General features: G+C 36.9%; 1 non-coding gene across 1 annotated transcript; it reads right to left on the bottom strand.

Moving 5' to 3' along the window:
- Positions 1 to 243: 243 nt before the first annotated feature.
- LOC130971732 (small nucleolar RNA R71) lies at positions 244 to 350 on the bottom strand. Its single transcript, XR_009082944.1, has one exon. It is a non-coding gene; the product is annotated as a small nucleolar RNA R71 (small nucleolar RNA).
- Positions 351 to 2298: the final 1948 nt, after the last annotated feature.

Below are 2298 nucleotides of genomic sequence, written 5' to 3' on the forward strand. Positions count from 1 at the left end.
ACCAATTCAGTGGTAGCTTGCAAGAGGATCCCAATATCCAGATAGCAAGTTTTTCTGCAGATATGTGATACAGTGAAGAGTAATGGAGTTAGCCACAAAACCATCTAGCTAAGGCTCTTTCCATTCTCTTTGAGAGATAGAGCCCCACAATGGCTCCAAACTCAACCTTTGGACATCATTACCTCTTGGGAGAATTTAGTTAGCAAATTCCTAACTAAATACTTTGGACTTTAAAAGTTGGCCCGGTTGAGGAATGACATAAATTCTTTTTTCCAAAAGAAGGGTGAATCACTCTATGAAGTTTGAAAATTGTACAAAGAAATTCTTAGAAAATGCCCACACCATGCCTTCCCCAAATGACTTCAAATCTAAATTTTTTATGATGGAGTCTCTTAAGTCTCAAAAACGATGATCGACTCATTGGTAGGAAGTTCTTTCCATAGAAAGACTCTTGAAGAAGCATTGGAATTGATAGAAACAGTGGCAGCTAATAATTTCATGTATTCATCCGAAAAATCTACTAAAAAGGGTGTGATGGCATTAGATATTATGAATGCAATTTTAGCACAAAATAGAATTATGTCCCAATTGTACTCGTATGATTAGTTATGAGTATTATCTAATTAATTTTTAATTTTTTTTTACTATGAGTACGAACATTATTTGATGAATATTTGATAATTATGAATACTCCCTCGCTGTTCGCCAAATGACTAGGCGAACTGCATGCGAACTTTTGGTTCGCCAAGTAATTAAGCGAACTGTGGTGAATCCAAAAAAAAAAGATACTGATAATTAAAGTCAAAATTATTTTTTTTAAATAATGAATATTTTTTCATTTATTCCAAAAAGAAAATCCTTATTAGATATATTTAATCTTAACTATTTAAATTAATTCGATGGCTATTAAAGCATTCTCACATTCTCATATAAATCTCATTCTCATAAGATACATTTCATATATATATATAATGACCTTTATTGGATAAAAAAATTAATAAATCGATGTGAGTTTTTCGTTGTGTGGCGAGGTCTTTTGTTGGCTTGAAAGAGTGGCTATCGGGATGTAATTTATAAAATGAATCGCTTGAAGCAAGGCTTTTCTCTCAGTTCAAATGAGAATCCTCATGTGTGTAGTATTTATCATAATCTGGTTTTTAAGATTTACAATTTTTTTTACTTTTGAAATTGGAAGACAAATGTGGTGTTGGTGCAGCAAATAACAAATCGTGCAAGGATGCTATGGCAAAATATGCCGTCAGCATCAAGATCTCGTATCTAGAATGGTTAAATCTTAAGAAAATATTGGATAAACTACCATTTCTACCCATGAAAGTTTAGAACGCTGACAAATCTACCCACAAAAAAATGAAATTGACTTTATATCCATAAAAGATGAACTTTTGCAAACAAAAATATCCAAACTCTAAAAAAATTAAATAAAATTTCCAAACTACCTTCTAATATAACCTAACTCTAACTTCTAAATTTACTCCACGCCACTACCCCAATCCCAAATCCTACAATCACCCTCTTCCCCAACTACCAACATCCTTGCCGCCATCACCATTACCACCGCTGTCATCACCACCCTTCCTCCTCCTTCCACCTCTTCGACCCCGACCTCAATCGTAGGCTCCGCTTTCCCCTTACCTTCCTCCCCTTTCGAAACTCCAACCCTGTCGCCTCCTCCCCTTCTATTTCATCCTTCAAATTTAGCACAAATATCCATTTCATAAATTTTAAATTCCATGAACTACTAACTCAAAACACACTACAGTTTTTCTCCTCCTCCAAAGCTTCAAAAGATCAGAATTTGATTATGATTTTAGTGTTAAATCGAAAATTGGTAACGAAAAACAAGAGAAGAGATGAGGAGTTTGATGAGTACCATTGTAAAATCAAGCGTTGAACCGATGGGTGATGGTCCTCACCAAACTTGTGGCCCTCTATTTCTCCGGCGACAATAACCACCACTAGATGAAATTCTCCCCCAACCTTCCCATGGAGCCATGGAGTCAAATCCTCATCGTAGACCACATCCTCACACTCTGCAATGTCGGCTTGCCATGGCTGATGGAGGTCCCACGACAGTGTTGATGGTTGGTGGGTTGAAGTCGTCGTTCTCGCTGAACGCGTCATGCTCGATGATCTTGATTCTGCGGCTTAATTTGATGACGATGGAGTCGGAGGAGGAAGAGAAGATGGCACCAAGGATATTCCGGTACTTAAGGGAGTCCAGCAAGTTCAAGGTTTTTGAAAGCGAAGACATGGTTTGCTTCTCGATGGAGTGGATTA

This window comes from Arachis stenosperma, chromosome 3, assembly GCF_014773155.1.
Source record: "Arachis stenosperma cultivar V10309 chromosome 3, arast.V10309.gnm1.PFL2, whole genome shotgun sequence".
In the NCBI taxonomy this organism is placed as follows: Eukaryota; Viridiplantae; Streptophyta; class Magnoliopsida; order Fabales; family Fabaceae; genus Arachis; species Arachis stenosperma.